Source organism: Monodelphis domestica, chromosome 2 (genome assembly GCF_027887165.1).
Source record: "Monodelphis domestica isolate mMonDom1 chromosome 2, mMonDom1.pri, whole genome shotgun sequence".
NCBI lineage: Eukaryota > Metazoa > Chordata > Mammalia > Didelphimorphia > Didelphidae > Monodelphis > Monodelphis domestica.
This window is the reverse complement of record NC_077228.1, coordinates 241,201,526-241,219,469: the sequence shown is the minus strand read 5'-3', so window position 1 is coordinate 241,219,469 and position 17,944 is coordinate 241,201,526. Positions and strand designations below refer to the sequence as shown.

General features: G+C 38.5%; 1 protein-coding gene and 1 pseudogene across 5 annotated transcripts in view; one reads left to right on the top strand and one right to left on the bottom strand.

Moving 5' to 3' along the window:
• The window catches only part of LOC130456923 (cyclin-K-like), a 61,898-nt pseudogene that overhangs the window by 2,333 nt on the left and 41,621 nt on the right, over positions 1-17,944 (top strand).
• The window catches only part of LOC107651386 (uncharacterized), an 83,052-nt gene that overhangs the window by 23,696 nt on the left and 41,412 nt on the right, over positions 1-17,944 (bottom strand). The gene's annotated exons all lie outside the window — the stretch shown is intronic.

Here is a 17,944-nt window from a genome sequence, read left to right as displayed (position 1 = left end):
CAGTTAGGTGGCTCAGTGGATAGAGAGCCAGGCCTGGAGATAGGAGGTCCTGGGTTCAAATCCGACCTCTGACACTTCCTAGCTGTGTGACCCTGGGCAAGTCACTCAACCCCCAATGCCTAGCCCTTGCTGCTCTTCTGCCTTAGAATCAAAACACAGTATTGATACTAAAATGGAAGGTAAGGTTTTTAGAGGGAATAGGAAAGACTTCATGGCAATATTTTCCCAAAAGAGAACCAATGCTTCCTAGCATCCCTGCCATCTTGCCCTTAGAAGTGAGGGACATTGTTAAGGAGTACTTCCTTAAGTGGCAGGATTCTCAGAAAACCTGTTAAATATGAACAAGTTTACTCCAGTTAATGAAGGAGAATAAAGAAAATTCCAGCCCTTCAGCAACTTTGGCAAAACTGAACCAAAGAAAACTATTCAGGTACTAGGATACAAAAGAGTTGATTAATATCTATCTATCTATCTATCTATCTATCTATCTATCTATCTATTACATATACCTTCACAGTTAAAAGGACTAGATCCAACTACCAAAGTCTGGTACTTCTAAGAAGGTGCCAGCTTCATTTTTGATGTAGAAACATGTTTGTGACTACTATCTGGTTCTCTTGGCCACTGGAATAATTTATTTTCATATCTTCTATTTCTTTCATTCCTTTAAACAATTCCCAGGACATATGACAGGAACATGTGGTCTTTTTTGACAGGGAAAGTAAAAGAAACTCCTAAAAAAATTTAAAGATATTATCAAAACAGCTCATAGCTTATTAAATGATGTACAGTTTAGAGACAATCCAAAGGAAGAAGTTACGGTTCTGGGAAAGGTCTTATTACAGACTATGAAATTTGATTTGTAAGAAGAAATATATCAAACAACTCAAAGGTGATTTTTTAAAAAATCCAAAAATTGGTTCAAGTGGCATGAACATTTGTAAATGACAGCTACAATGGGAACCTGAGATCATAGCAGTCACAGTCATGTCCTAGGCAGGTCATTTATGCACATTTGAAATACAGGAATGGAAATCAAAACCAGTATACAGGAAATGATAAGAACAGTTTTTTCAAGATGTCCTAAAAAGACATTTGCCACAAGATCCTGGACCTATTACAATACAATACAATACCTAATACAATAGCAAATGCCTCATAATACTCCTCAGCAAATTCAGCAAACATCACCTCTTCAGTCAACACTACAAGTGTACAACACTTTAATATACCTTTTAAAACAGTCCCAGCAACATCAAAGTTCTGAACAGATCAAAACAGAAAGCGTCCCAGTAGACAGCACAGCAGCAGTAGCTTATCTAAGAAACCATCTCCTCAGCCTTAACCATCCCAGGCAAGTTAAATGAGCAGTGGTTGTTTCTCCTAAGGAAGACAATAAGGCGGTAGAACCCCTACTGTCCCACAAATTGAGACCACACACCCACTAATATGACCTGTATATCTACCTCCAGAAAAGAAGTCAACCCTTACAGATTCATTTTCTTTTTCTTCTTTTTTAATTCAAAGATATTTTATTTTCCCAATTACATGTAATAATAATTTTCAACATATGCTTTCCAAAGTTAAAGATCCAAATTGTCTCCCTCCCTCCATCCCTCCCCTTCTCAGAGATGATAAGCAATATGATCCAGGGTACATGTACTTTCATCCAAAACATACTTCTGTGTTGATCATTGTTGTAAGAGATACTCATATAAAACCAAAACCTCAAAATAAAACTGTAAATAAACTCATGTGAAAGATAGTATGCTTTGATCTGTATCTCACTCCAACAGTTCTTTCTGTGGAGGTGGAGAGCATTCTTGGTCATAAGTCCTACAGAATGGTCTTGGATCATTATATTGCTGAGAATAGCTAATTCTTTCACAGTTGATCATTGTACAATATTGCTGTTACTCTATACAGTGTTCTCCCAGTTCTGCTTGTTTCACTCTGCATTGGTTCACGTAGATCTTTCCAACAGCTACCATTTCAATAGGAGAGGTGAGTGGCCTGGCACTGTGGAGGATGGAAATCTACCAAAAGTCCAGATTCCTCCTCTCAGTCATCCTATCCCTATCTCTTCTTTCTCAGTGCCCCCTACCACCACCACCTTCCAGTTACATTATTGGTATGTCAACCACAAACTCCTACATGTCAGGAGAGGGTTATCAAAATCTATAATCCTTAACAAATACAGAAGGACCAGCCTATGGGGCTTTGCTTCTAGCATATGGGCCACCCACTCACTTAACCCTCATATATATCCTTTTAACCCCACCAACACCGCTAGCCTCACCTACCCCTGCTATTTTACTTCACAACATTACACCACCAACTTCTCGATATCCTACCAACATACTCCAGCTTTCCACCTCCACAGTTGCCTCCAACTCATGCTGTTCCTCTCTACCCTCCTCCAGGACTTGGAAGGCCACCTGCTAGTTACCCTCCAAACACCAGTGCCACCTCTCATCCCCCCACCACTTGGCATGCCTCCTGGGGAAAGATTGGGATGTACAATTTGGATGAGATAACATGATGTCTCTTCTCCCCCACACTTCCTTTTTTAAAAAATCAAAAAACAATTTTAAAAAATCACTTACCTTTGAAGTGTAGTTTAAATGACAAAATAATTAAACAGCAGGATACCTTGAATAATGCCAGACAGCTGAAGTACAGAAAGGAATAAAATGGTGAACTTGAACTCTAATGGGTCTTCTACAGTATGGATTAAAAATTACAAACAGACTTAGAGCTACTGTAAAACCAATTATAATCTGACTTTATGCAATCAGGTCAGTTGTTACTGCACTGGATTATTTTATACTAGTGAACATGTTAACCAACCATATTGACTCTCAATAGTTATCTATCTGTAAGGTGTAAATTTCCTTTTAAAATATCATTGCCTACTTTTACTGAAAAATAAATACTAAATAATCTAGTATCATCTAAAATTAGAATTCTATTTTCCCTCAGTAATACTCTCCAGTGATACATAATGCTGTTATCAGACTTTCTTGACTTAACTGGTATTACCAATTTTTTTATTTTAAAATTATTTTGGTATTTTAACCTTATTGAATCTGGGGCTGTTTTTTATTTTTTTTTGTTTGTAGGAAACAAGGAAATGACAACTGGATCTTGGAAAGTAATGTATATATGTTTATATTTACTTACAAATTCTCTGTACATATAGATATATTTTTAAAGTATGAATGTAACATCACCTTATGAATCCATGTTGGTTACAAATGAGACTTTCTCAGTTAGTTACCTACCCAAATAAAATCAGTTCTAGAAAAAAAAAAGATTTAATGGTATCGCTGTAATTTATTTCAGTAAATAAAAAGCTCATTTTGGGGCTCAGGAATATGGTAGGATTATATCCCCAAGAGCACACCAGGATTAGCCATGTGGTGGCGTCATTGGTTTGTTCTCTAGGAAAAAAATCTCTTCGAATTCTACCTAGCATGAAGTATAGGTTGAAGCACAAAAACTGAGGAGGATATAGATGCTAGGTCAGTGCCATGCCTTATATCTGCTCCACCCTTGTATCCTTATACCTACACTAGAAAGTTCTCTGGTGTCTTGGAAAGACATCCTAGTAACTTGCTAAATACCATGTATCCTGGCAGTTCCTATACAGTCTCAAATAGTTCTTTGTGAGGGATCAGGCCTACCATAGCTAGTGGTCTAGGTTATTACCTACTATTTATAAAAATAAAATATAAAATATAAAAATTAAATTATAAAAATTAAAAAATTGAAAAAATAAAACAAAATTAACAACTTAAAAAAGTTAAAGAGAACATCTGTGATGAGGCCAAGAAGATCTGCTCTTTCATCCCCTTTTAATGAAAATGCACCCCTGCTTATTTACCAGGAGATGGCAAGTTTCAAACAGGGAGAAATATGTAAGGGGCTTGCCCTGGGCCTGCCCAGTTCTGCAAACATAAAGGTAGCTTGCATTCTGTGTTTTTTCTACCACATCTTGGAGAATAGCCTCCTTTGATTGGCTGTGTAGCCAAAACAACCAGTCTTTAAAATTGGCCAGACTGGAATGGTTGCCCTCTTTTTTGTGTCTTTCATACTGAGTCTAGAGACTCAACCACAGTACAGGCTCCAAGAACTAAATGGAGAAGGGAATATCTTCCCCACCTCAACCATTGTGAGAAATGTGTGTTGTCCTTGTTCTGTATCCTTTGAACTTCTCAGCTTCAGTAGAACTGTAAGATTTTAATTAATGTGCAAAACTTCAAGTATTATTTTATAAAATTTATTATCTGACAAAATAGAACCATGTGACTAAGTTTTTTTACCTGCTCAAAAATCCCCACTCCACCAAAGCCTCAACAGGAAGGAAAAAGATAGAGAGGCAGGGCTACACCCAATTTATATCCTGTTCTCTGTCAGCATGTAAGGACAGGAAGTGAGTAGGGTATTGGGAATCATAGTTTTGCTGGGGATTGTAATTTTTAGGGTAACAGATTCTAATTACACAATCCTCTGGGATCCTTTGGGAGCCAATTAGGGGGCAGTCCCCTTTGTCATAAGAGTATACATACAAAATAAATGAGTTCCACCCCCCAAGTTCAATTTCACTACATCCCAAAGTTCATTCTTGTTCTTTTGGTGCAGGTTTCTACAGACATCTCCATGACACCTTCTTCAAGCAGTTTACTTTCTGGATTCTGGGAGGTAGCAAGTTTCTTAACTTTTATAAAACTAGAATTTTATGACAATTATAGAATCCCCCCCTGAGGAAGGTGTTGACAAATGCACATATCAACTCAGGATACATTAATTTTCACTAAGAAAACAGCTTTATAAAAAATGGTAGCATAGCCACTAATTAAAAAAAACCTTTTGGGTCTAAAAGGTCACCAAGAATCTAGATCATTCTGGTGAAGGTAGATTAAGCTGAAGAGATAAAAAACCATCCAGAAGCTACTAGGCTTCATGGAAAATGCTCCCTCTTGAGATCCATCCAAGGGTACCATGCCTCCTAGGAAAACCTTCCCAGCTCCTCTGGTACGAGACTGTAACAACCGTAAAAGGCATGTCTTTATATGTCTCATCCATTACATTTTTATAAATGCAGAGGTGTGGAATAGTGCTATAGCACTTCCCTTCAGCTACTAAATGGACCCTTACCTCTTGTTACAAACAACTCAAAAGTACTTTTATAATGGTATCTTCTCCAGTCCAGTCATATGGAGAGGTACAAATAAAGACAATGTAAAAGAATATATAGCTAACAGTCAAAACACAGTAGCTTAAAATGATTCAGTGTAACAGAACTTAACAAATAAAATAAAATAAAATCTTAAAACAAGCAATCAGCAAATACAATATATATGACAGGATACAGGCAATGAATTCAAGAGTTCTTTTTTTTTTTCCAATTCCAATACAGAGATTTCCATAAAACAATGGAGTCTGTAAAGACTTAAAATCCACCTCTAGACTCTTTAAGGTTCTTTCCACTCCCCAGTATCATCATCCATCTAGATTCCTTTTGGTCACACCTTCTGGGATCTTCCATAGTGAGAGAAAAACCCTTGCTAAACATAGTGTGGAGGAATCCCATATTGGATGTATTGGGCAGGCCAGAATGGTAAGAGGGTGTAAGGAGATGAATCTCTCCTCGAAAAGACCAGTGTACCCAGGAGTTATAGGAAGAAAAGATATCCTAAAACTGGGAGCTGTTTGAGATAGGTAATGTGCTGCTCTTTCAATAAAGAGGGCCATGCTTGCAATTCTACTTCCTATTTGGAAGAGTAACCTTTCTTCCCCTCCCCCCAGGAGTAAAAATACCTGGGAGCAGCTTGCTTCCCCTCCACATGGACTGGGTAAAAGCCCTTTAGGAGGCTATTTATTGCCTAAGGGAAACACACCCAGGCTTCCAAGGCAAGTAGTGAGCACTCAGCTGTTGGCAATATAAGAGAAAGAGGGATTTATACTTTCCCAGGATCCACAGCCGCAGCAGCAACAGAACTCCGAAAAGAATTCCCCAGAGGGGGCAGCAGGAGAAACATGTTTCTTTTCAAACTAATTTACTCAGAGAGAATTAAGGGTTCTGAACCCCACTTCTGGTCACCATAAATGTAATTTTTAAATTAATGTGCAATACTTCAAGTATTATTTTATAAAGTTTATTATCTGACAAAATAGAACCATGTGACTAAGCCTGCTCCACCAAAGCCACCAACAAAGGAAAAAGAGTGAGAGGTGGGGCTATACCCCATTTATATTCTATCTACCTCAGCACATAACAACAGTAAGCAAGTAGAGTGCTGGGAATCGTAGTTTTGCTGGGGATCATAGTTTTTAGGATAACAGATTCTAATTACACAGAACCATGGCAACTTTGGAGGCAGGATTCCAGGTAATATATTTCCCATAGCAGAAAAGCCAAGGTTGCCCAGGACTCAATCCTAGTGACAATTTTGAACTTGGAACTGGGACTGAGCTCTATAGGAACTGAACTAAGCTTTGAATCTAACCCCTTTTCTCTCTCCAAAGAGACTGAGGCATTGTGAGAAAGAAAGAGATTAGGAAGCACATGGATCAAGGATTACAGAATCCTTGCACCCTATTTTGAGCGCAAGGCATTAGGCACCAGATATCTTAATTGAACAAAAGCCTGTAAGGGCTAACTTAGCAGTAGCAAATGAAGCAGTGACAACAGGAGGAAAAATGAGCTTCTGTTCACCAAGGCCTTATTGCTTCAAGGGTTGCTTTACTGCAAATGGAAATTTAAGGCCAATGAAAGACAATCAGACAGGCAGGGGCCACAGAGGCTAAGGTTCCCTTTCAGAGCCTGAAATGAGGAGCATTACTGGACCAACCCATCTTGTTTCCTTCCTTCCTGAGAATGTGAAATAGCTCTCCCTGAAGATGTCTATGAAAATCAAACTTCTTTCCCAAAATTGACAAAACAGCTGGGCTTAGAGTAGAATTCAAAGGCCTCTTGGCATAATAATGCCCTATGCATGTGGGAAGAGGTTGAAAGCAAAGAGAAAAGGGACCCATCTTAAGGCAAAACAGGTTACTTACAAAGGTGCTAGGGAAGAAAGGAACCCATCATTTTCGGGCAAGCATTATCTTGAGTGGACCTTGAAATCAGTGTGATTTCATGGGAAGAGAGTTGGATCTGAATTTTAATTTAAAGCTTTGAATGTGCAAATCACTTTATTTCTCTTGGTCTGTTTCCTCATCTATAAAATGAAGCTAGTTCTAAATTCTAAATTCCTATACCTATAATGGGATTCAGTGGTACTCTTTCTCACTCCCCATTCTTTCAGTTTGTAAGGAGGACTTAGATTTAAAAAAGCAACTGCCAAGACTCTCGTTACTCTCAAGGGCATTGTGTCTCATTAAAACAAGTTGTCATCTTTCCACTCTGTGCCTAAGTAAGGGAAGGTTGACTACTTTAAGTGAGGCCTCTGTTATTCCTCTCTTTAATCTTCCAAATGGTCCAAACCAATCTGTAGACTTTCTGTCCAACAGTCCCCGAACTCCTGAGCTTTTGAATAGAACAAAAAGAGGAACCAACCTAGATTTGAGGAGATATAAGCCCCATTGTCGTCTTTATGGTCAGAGTAAACTAGGGAATGTTTTGTGTGTGTTTGGCAGGAAAGGGTAGGATGCCAGGGAAGATCACATTGGAGTATTGGGTAATAAACTACTTCAGGAGGCTGAAATTATCTCAAGTTAACAAAAAGTTTATTGATTGTCACTCTTAGTAGCCAGAATGCATATGTTGGTTCAGTAATTTTTCTGATAGCCCGATTTGGGGTTTTCTAGGCAAAGATCTTGGAGTGGTTTGCTGTTTCCTTCTCCAGTTTGTTTTACAGATGAGGAAAAGGCTTGCTTCTCCAGCTCATTTTACAGATGAGGAAAAGAAGGCAAACAAGATTAAGTGACTTAACCAGGGTCTCACAGCTAGTATCTGAAGCCTAACTTGAACTCAGGAAAGTGAATCTTCCTGATTCCAGACCCAGCACTCTATCCACTGTGCCAGCTAGCTGTCCCTAGAGAATGTATTCATGTATAGTCTAAACACATGCATGCAGGTTGCCCCATGAGAAAGACTACAAAATTCTCCTTAATTGCCATAATTTTTATATCCTTCATTAAACAACTTTGATTTCTCTTTGCCAAGCATTGTTCCATATTTGACATAATATTGAAATAAATCCTTTTTCTTATCCTGAAGACATTCTGTTTTCAAGAACATCCAGGGCCTTCCTAGACAAATAATCCTGCAGTCTATTGCCAAATCTATTGCCTCTCTTTTTCTGTTTTGAATCCTTGTGGGTCAACACAAATTGTTTATTCCAACATTCTGTTATAGTCATACACAAAAATGTAACCCTTTTGGAGGTAGAAGGAATAAGAATGGAATAAGGGGCACATGTGATGTTCAAGAACACTTACTTTGTACAATAGTGCTACTTGCCGATAGAGAATAGGAACAGTATATGGCATGACCCCCACCCACAAGGGGTAGTTACTTGGACAAGACAAAATATACATTTGTTTTTTGTTTTTTTACTTTTATTCTATATTTTTTCAATGAACAAAAATCCATTTTCTTTCCACCTCTTATCCCATTGGGAAAAAAAGAAAATCCTTGTAACAAATATGCATAGTGAAGCAAAACAAACTCCTGCACTGATCTCATCCAAAAAAAATATGTCTCGATCTGCATAATGAATCCATCCCCTTGTGGAAGAGAGGAATTGGGAAGCATGTAAAAGGCATAAGTGGAAGCTGATGACCTGTCAATCGAACGAAGGTTCCAATTGGAAGGTTACCGGTAACCTCTCTTCCACATCCCTCTGTTAGGAGGTAACATGTTTTATCACTGATCTTCTGGAATTGTTGGTAATTGAGTTGCTCAGAGTTCTTAAAAGACGTTTATAAGACCTATCAATCAATAAAAAATGCAAACTAGAAATGAACAAGGAAGGGAAGGCTTTTTGTGACCTCACCAACCCTACCCCAGTCACCATGTCATCTAATAAATTAGACTGGTAGTATATAGTGTATCCAGGTGGAAAGACAGACTGGATTAGTAAGAGATAACATATTTAGCCCCTGGAGAAAAGGCAGCTTCAGAGATCATGGCCCTAATGTAGGGCCTAGCAATCCTAGTGAGGATTGCTAACCCTCACTTTCAGAGCCTAACAATGAACTAACCTATGAGGGAATTCATAAGAACTCTACAAAAGGAGAAAAAGACTTCCAGGAAAATAACTGTTAGTTACCCCTTTGCCATAAGTGTTTTCTACACATATGTACCTAATGTTAGCTTTCCTATATTATTTGCAGTATTTCTCTCAACCCTCACTCCCACTATCTACCATTCTTTCTGGAAAGGATATGACAATCAATTGCCCTATGGCTCTATTTACCATTCTTGTGACCCCATAGACCAAAACTTTCTACCTAAACCACAGCTTGCCTATTAGAATGTAAGATTCCTGAGAGTGGGAGCATATACACTTTTTTGCATACTCAGTATCTAGCACTGTATTTAGCACGGAGACCTAGTTGTCACCCACTAAATGCTTTTCATTCATTTATCAGTTTGTCCTTTCATTTATTCATCTAGCCTATTTCTAGGGTCAATACCAGATTACCAATCCCATCAGGTGTTAAGTATTTCTTTTGTCACAATGGTTTCTCTCCTTAGGCCAAAGTCCTTTGCCTAGGTAGCCCAGACAGATAGAACAATAGATAGTCCAGTCTAGAGTCAAGAGGACCCGGTTCAAGTCTAGTATCAGATAATTCTTAGCTGTGTGACCCTGGGTAAGTCACTTTAACCCTATTGGCATAGCCTTTATCACTCTTCTGTATTAAAAATAGATACTTAGTATCTAAGATGGTAGGTGAAGGGTTGGGGGAAAAAAGAATTTGGTTAAAAAAAAAAAGAATTTGCTTGAGAGGTATATCTCCAGGAGGCTAGCTGATTTGATTATCTAATGCTATTTGCTGGCTCTCCATTTCATTGGGTTTAAATTGCTATAGTTTCCATAGGGGTGGTCCCTGTGTGTTAAGTTATCTCTTACTAGGGTTTCCAAGACTCCAGAGAACAGTTGACAAAATATAGTAATAGTAGACAAAAAATGTTAGATCTCTTTAGAATGGGAAGATAACATTATGGCTTGGAAAGTTTCATGGAGAAGATAAGATTTTACATGGGCCTTGAAGGATAAATACGATCTTAAACGGAGGGGGAAAATGTGTGTGGGTGGCTAGAACAAGAATGCTTTGAAGTGAAGTGCCATAGTATAATGGATAGCAAAAGTATAGAAACAGGAAAGTGTAGGACCTATTTGGAGACAGTGATGGCTGTATCATGGTTCATGGTGGTTCACGGGATGTTTAGGGAGGGCTAGCACCACTAGTATGAGTACTTGCTGAGCTCCTCTCAGGACTACTCATCTGCCTTTAGTGTTCGCCTTTTACTCAACTCACACTTGTGATTCCAAGAAGTTGGGAAAACCATCTCAGCAGACAAGCTAAACTAGATTGAGGAGAACTGACAGGCTTCAAACCCATCAGTGAATTAGGAGGATGTCTACTCCAAGCATGTGTCTATTCCAGTGTAAATGAGTCCTTAGAGTTTGGTTAAACATTGAAGGTTGCAATGGATGATCTTGCCACTAGACTTAGATATATCTAGAAAAAAGAATGAGTCTGAGAACTTTGTATACCTCTATCACAAGATATCACCCTGTAATGCCATTGGTCCTTTTCAAAACAAAGAACAAACAACAGATCATAGTTCATATAATGTTTGAATGAGTTCCTTCCAGCCCTGAAAGCTATGATCTTATTTTAGAGATTGGTAAGATCTTCTTTGACATTCCTTGGACAAGGTTAGGACAAGTGTAGCATCCCAAGCATATTCACATCTATGAAATATAAATGACTGTATGGCTACTGTGTCTCCAAGCATAAGGTTATACCAATGAGGTTTGTGAATGTAACCTTGAACTGGCCATGCGGCCCTTGGCTAAGACAAACTCATTAACATGCTCAGACTCAATTCCCAGGGAAAGCGCGGTTTGCAATCTACACGCCCAAAGGAGTTCCCTCTACCTTGCCACCCAATCTTAATTGTCTATACTTTGTGATGTGGGTACTACGTCCTAGGGAGTACCGCCCAAGCAGGACAGGAATAAATTCAGAGGCAAACCCATGAACTTCCTCTTGGCTCTTGGCCTTTCTCCCCTTCCATGGAGCTCCACTGGGCTCCTCAATGACTATGTTTCTCTCTCCTCTTGACCTTCTCCTTCCCTGAGGCTGTAACCATCTCGGCCTGCATTTCCTACCTTAATCTCCTCCTCCACCCCTGTTCCTTTGTACTCATACTTTCCTACCAAAGGGAGTATCATAGGGATTGCCTGCCCTATCCAACCACTGACTTGTCCGTGTCTTTCATTTCCACCCTGGTTCTTGGTTCCTACCTCTCCTTGGGTCCCATCACAAAGGTGAGCCCCTTCCCTTGTGGGACCCTGCTGGTCAGGGAAGTCCATTAAGGAAAAACCCCACAGACAAGGTTAATCTTGTTAACAAGATTAATTTGGATGAGACCTTTGTTCTGGCATAGATATCTCTTTAATATAAATCAAGGACTTCTCTTGTTCCCAGTGCCTATTGATCTTTTAATACCACATTTGAAGATGTTTAATTAATTCAAGGCTAGATGGAATGCCTATGTAACATCCTTAGTCTTGGTCTTTAAAAGAAGTACTGAAACTTCCAGGTTAAGATGGCCCCAGAGTAGAAGCAGGGTTCTCCCTCTCCTCTCCACTGACACAGATACAGTACCTCAAAATGACAAAACCAAAGTCAGATGAGTGAAGGAGCTCCACAGTAGGGTGCAGCACAGAAGATAGAAAAAGTTTGGGCATTTCCAAGCTAAAAGGGGTGAAATGACTCCCACTAAGGGGCAAGCTCATCAACCTTCCACCACTCCACCTACAGTGCCAGAGTTGGAACCAAGACAGGGAAAATTCTAGGTTCTTGGAGGGTGGCTGGCTGGGGTTAACACAGACTTCTTCCTAAGAGAAATGAAACTTGGGATCCTAAAAGGCTGAGGAAAAATGAAGATAGGGGACGGAGACTGGGCAGAGAGGGGCAACACACAGCAGACACCACAGAGACAGGAAAAACAGCCTTAGGGCAAAAACCTCTCAGGAGCTAAATACAGAGACTTGCCTGCACTCCATACCCAGACCTCTGCAGGGCAATTTTTAAGTTCTCAGGGGCTTGACTTGCCCCTAATAGCAGCGAGACTTGGTTCCCCAGGAGGCTAAGAAACATGGAGGTTGGGCAAAGAGACTAAGCAGAGCTGTTCACAGCAGACACTGCCACAGAGACCTGAAAAATAACCCCAGGGCAAAAACCTCTCTAGAGTTCAATAAAAAAGATCACCCACCTTCCTTACTTAGACTTCTTACCAGGAAGGAATAAGGCAATGACCACCAATTCCCAAGAATTACAATCTACAACCACCAAAAAGACCAAGAAGAAAACCTTAACCCTTGATAATTTTTATGTAGAAAAAATCCAGACTAAAGAGGAGACAACAGAAGATGACAAACAAGTAAACACACCCAAACCTTACCCCCAAAATGGAAATTGGTCACAAGCTCTTGAAGAGTTCAAATCTGAGATTATGAGAAATATGGAAGAGATTTGCAAGAAAAGTAGGAAATAGTTCATAAAGAAAAGAACAGTTTAAAAGACAGAATAACCCACTTAGAAAATGAAGCCCATAAATAAAATTAAATAATAAGCAAATTAAAGTCCAGAAATGACGTGCTGGAAGCCATGAAAAGCAGGATAAATCAAACTGAAAAGGAAAATCAAAAGATCTTAGCTAAAAATCAGTCATTAAAAACTAGAATTGGGCAAGTAGAAGCCAATGATCTCACAAGACAGCAAGAATTAATAAAGCAAAGTCAAAAGAATGACATATTGGAAGGAAACATAGGGGGAAGCTGGGTAGCTCAGTGGACTGAGAACCAGGCATACAGATGGGAGGTCCTAAGTTCAAATATGGCCTCAGACCCTTCCCAGCTGTGTGACCCTAGGCAAGTCACTTAACCCCCACTGCCTAGCCCTTACCACTTTTCTGCCTTGGAACCAATACACAGTATTGATTCCAAGACAAAAGGTAAGGGTTTAAAAGAAAAAAGGAAACACAAAATATCTCATCAAGAGGGTGGTTGATTTGGAAAACTTGGAAAACAGAAGAGACAATTTGAGAATCATAGGCCTACCTGAAAATCTGGAAATAAACAGAAACCTTGACATCATACTACAAGAAGTTATCTAAGAAAATTGCCCTGATGTTCTTCAACAAGAGGGCAAAATAGACATTGATAGAGTCCATAGATCACCCTCTACATTAAATCCTCAAAAGACAACCCCAAAGAATGTAATTGCCAAATTCAAGAGCTTCCAAGCTAAGGAGAAAATATGTGAAGCCAGAAAGAGATAATTCAGATATCAAGGAGCAACAATCAGGATTACACAGAATCTGACAGCCTCCACACTAAAGGACCACAAGGCTTGGAATATGATATTCAGAGAGGCAAGAGAATTGGGTCTACAACCAAGAATCACCTATCCATCAAAATTGACTATATATACTTCCAGGGGAAAATATGAGCCTTCAATAAAATAGAAGACTTCCAAATATTTGTAAAGAAAATATCAGAATTAAAAGGAAAATTTGGTATCCAAATACAAAAAACCAAGAGAAACATGAAAAGGTAAATAATAAAGAGAGGGGGGAAATTTTTCTTTTATTTCTTTCTTTAAGGGCTTCAATAAGGTCAAATTGTTTATATTCTCATGTGGGAAAATGTTGTTTTTAACTCACAAAAATTGTATTCACTACTATAGTAGTTAGAAGAATTATTCATAGGTAGAGATTGGGGATACTAAGTGGTTTAAAATGACATGCAAAAAAAAGAAGAAGAAAAAGGGGGGAATAGAAGACAGTACCAAAAGTAACTTGAAGGAATAAGAAAATTAGGATAATCTATACCACACAAAAAGGGCACATGGGAAGGGGAGGGGGAGGGGAAGAGAACTATTATAAGAAGGAGAGAAAGAAAGTGCTAATAGGTAGTACTCAAATCTCACTCTCAGTAGAATCAATTCTGAGAGGGAAGAGGATCTAGATCCATTGGGCTATAATTCTATCTTAACCGATGGGGAAGTTGAGAGGGGAAAACTAAAGTTGGGAAAGGGACAGGGAGTAAAAAAAGGGAGAGAAAGAGAGGGAGGAGGAAATTTAATAGACCCTAAAAAATAAAAGGGGAATAAAAAGAGAGGGGGTTGAAAGGGAAGGTGGGGAGGGAAACAATACTAGGGAGGGAGAATGTAGGGGGTAGCTTAAAAATACCCTAAAGAAAAATAAGAGGGGAATAAGAAGGGAGGGGGGAAACAGGGAAGTAAAATATGGGTGGGGATTAGGGGAACTAACTAAAAACAAAACACTGGTGTAGAAGGAAATGGTGAATAGAAGAAAGGGCAGGACAAAGAAAGGAAATCAAAATGTTGGGGAATACATAGGTGGCAATTATAACTGAATGTGCATGGGATGAATTTACCCATAAAACAAAATCAAACAGTAGAGTGGATTAGAAACCAAATCCTACCATATGTTGTCTACAAGAAATACACATGAGGCAGGTAGACATGCCCAGGGTAAAGGTAAAAGGCTGGAGCAAAATCAATTGGGCATCAACTGAGAAGAAAAAGGCAGGAGTAGCAATCATGATATCTGAGAACATCAAAGTAAAAATAAATCTGATTAAAAGTGATAGGGAACTCTTATAATCAGAGAGATGCAAATCAAAACAGCTCTGAGGTATCACCTCACACCTAGCAGATTGGTTAACATGGCAGCAAAGGAAAGTAATGAATGCTTGAGGGGAGAATAGAATATGATTTTTGTAACCAAGGAATAATGTTTGAAATTGACCAAATAAAATTTTTAAAAAAGATAGGGAAGGTAATTACATCCTAATAAAACGCAGTATAGAGACTTCTGGTCAAGATGGCGGTGTAGAAGCAGAGAAAGTTCAGACCTCAGAAACCCTTCCTTACCGATCGCAAACAGAGTGCTCCTAGGACACTGAAATTCAAGCTGAACAACAGGATAGACCTGGGGAACCCTCCTCCTGGACCTGGATCAAAAGGTACCACACCCCAAAAGCCAGAACCCTAGATCACTCGGATGTAAGGGGTAGGCAGAAGGAAGGTCCCAGGACCCATCCCCCCCAACCTAGAGTGCTGAGCCCACGGCAGTGGCGGAAACCTCAGGGCTCTAAGGACTCACCTTGAAAGCAACCTGAGCCAGTCTCCGGGGCACCCAACACAGATGGCAGGGTAACATAGAGAGTTAAGGCAATCATTAAAAATTACTTTACCCAATTATATGGCAATAAATACACCAATTTAGGTGATATGGATGAATATATACAAAAATACAAACTGCCTAGACTAAGAGAAGAAGAAATAGAATTCTTAAATAATCCCATTTCAGAAAATGAAATCCAACAGGCCATCAAAGAACTTCCTAAGAAAAAATCCCCAGGGCCTGATGGATTCACCAGTGAATTCTATCAAACATTCAAAGAACAACTAACCCCAATATTATACAAACTATTTGACACAATAAGCAAAGAGGGAGTTCTACCAAACTCCTTTTATGACACAAACATGATACTGATTCCAAAACCAGGCAGGTCAAAATTGGAGAAAGAAAACTATAGACCAATCTCCCTAATGAATATAGATGCAAAATCTTAAATAGGATACTAGCAAAAAGACTCCAGCAAGTGATCAGAAGGGTCATCCACCATGATCAAGTAGGCTTTATACCAGGGATGCAGGGCTGGTTCAAAATTAGGAAAACCATCCACATAATTGACCATATCAACAAGCAAACCAACAAAAATCACTTGATTATATCAATAGATGCAGGAAAGGCCTTTGATAAAATATAACAGCCATTCCTATTGAAAACACTAGAAAGTATAGGACTAAAAGGGCCTTTCCTCAAAATAATAAAGAGTATATATTCAAAACCTTCAGAAAGCAACATCTACAATGGAGATAAATTAGAAGCATTCCCAATAAGATCAGTTGTGAAACAGGGATGCCCATTATCACCTCTATTATTTAACATTGTACTAGAAACACTAGCAGTAGCAATTAGAGATGTAAAAGAAATTGAAGGTATTAAAACAGACAATGAGGAGATCAAGCTATCACTCTTCACAGATGATATGATGGTCTACTTAACAAAACTAAAAAGCTAATGGAAATAATCAGCAATTTTAGAAAGCTTGCAGGATACAAAATAAACCCACATAAATCATCAACATTCCTAAATATTTCCCACACACATCCGAGCAGCAAGAGTTAGGAAGAGAAATTCCATTTAAAATCACCCTAGACAATATGAAATACTTATGAATCTATCTGCCAAAACAAATACTGGAATTATATGAACACAACTACAAAACATTTTCCACACAATTAAAACTAGATCTAAACAATTGGAAAAACATTAATTGCTCATGGGTAGGACGAGCTAACATAATAAAAATGACAGTCCTACCTAAATTTATTTATTTATTCAGTGCCATACCTATCAAACTACCAAGAAACTTTTTTACTGAATTAGAAAAAAACTATTACCCAGTTCATTTGGAAGAACAAAAGATCAAGAATATCAAGGGAAATAATGAAAAAAAAAGTGAATGATGGAGGGCTAGCAGTACCAGACCTAAAAGTGTAATATAAAGCAGTGGTCATCAAAACAATTTGTTACTTGTTAAGAGACAGAAGAGAAGATCAGTGGAATAGACTTGGGGAAAATAACCTCAGCAAGACAGTGTATGATAAACCCAAAGAACCCAGCTTTTGGGACAAAAATACAGTATTTGACAAAAACTGCTGGAAAAAAATTGGAAAACAGTATGGAAGAGATTAGGTTTAGATTAACATCTCACACCCTACACCAAGATAAATTCAGAATGGGTGAATGACTTGAATATGAAGAAGGAAACCTTATAAGCAAATTGTGTGAACACAGAATAGTTTACCTGTCAGATCTACGGGAAAGGAAATATGTTAAGATCAAGCAAGAGTTAGAAAAAAATTACAAAATGTAAAGTAAATAGTTTTGATTACATTAAATTAAAAAGGTTTTGTACAAACAAAACCAATGCAACCAAAATTAGAAGGGATGTAACAAATTGGGAAAAAAATCTTTATAACCAAAACCTCTGACAAAGGTCTAATTACTCAGATTTATAAGGAGCTAAATCAATTGTACAAAAAAAAAATCAAGCCATTCTCCAATTGACAAATGGACTAGGGACATGAATAGGCAGTTTTCAGATAAAGAAATCAAAACTATCCATAAGCACATGAAAAAGTGTTCTAAATCTCTTATAATTAGAGAAATGCAAATCAAAGCAACTCTGAAGCACCACCTTACACCTAGCAGATTGCCTAAAATGACAACAAAGGAAAGTAATAAATGTTGGAAGGGATGTGGCAAAATTAGGACATTAATTCATTGCTGGTGGAGTTGTGAATTGATCCAACCATTCTGGATGGCAATTGAAACTCTGCTCAAAGGGCTTTAAGGACTATCTACCTTTTGATTCAGCCATACCACTACTGGGTTTATACCCCAAAGAAATAATGGGGGGAAAGACTTGTATAAGAATATTTATAGCCGCACTCTTCATGGTGGCAAAAATTTGGAAAATGAGAGGATGCCCTTTGATTGGGGAATGGCTGAACAAATTGTGGTATCTGTTGTTGAGGAATACTATTGTGCTCAGAGGAATAATGAACTGGAGGAATTCCATGTGAACTGGAA